Here is a 320-nt window from a genome sequence, read left to right as displayed (position 1 = left end):
CGCCCCAATGTCCCCTATCCTGGTGTCCCCCACCCCAATGGCCTCCACCCCAGTGTCCCCTCACCCCGGTGTTCCTTCCATCCCACTGTCCCCTCCCCATTGCCCCCCACCCCTACCCTGCAGGACAACAGAGCACCGTTTCCCTGCCAGCAGCGATGCCACCTCCACAGCTTTCCTCAAGCAGGCTCTGGGAACCGGGGGGGGAAAGGGGGGGGTCAGTGCTCCCCAAAACGACCCCAGTGCCTCCTGGGTGCAACCAACCTCGCAGCCCCTGCGAGACGCTGACCCCCATCCAACGCAGCTCCCTAGAATGCTGAGGG

Source organism: Lagopus leucura, unplaced genomic scaffold (assembly GCF_019238085.1).
Source record: "Lagopus leucura isolate 7727_CA_CO unplaced genomic scaffold, USGS_WTPT01 32928-0_obj-0_obj, whole genome shotgun sequence".
NCBI classification, from domain to species: domain Eukaryota; kingdom Metazoa; phylum Chordata; class Aves; order Galliformes; family Phasianidae; genus Lagopus; species Lagopus leucura.
This window is presented reverse-complemented; position numbering follows the sequence as displayed.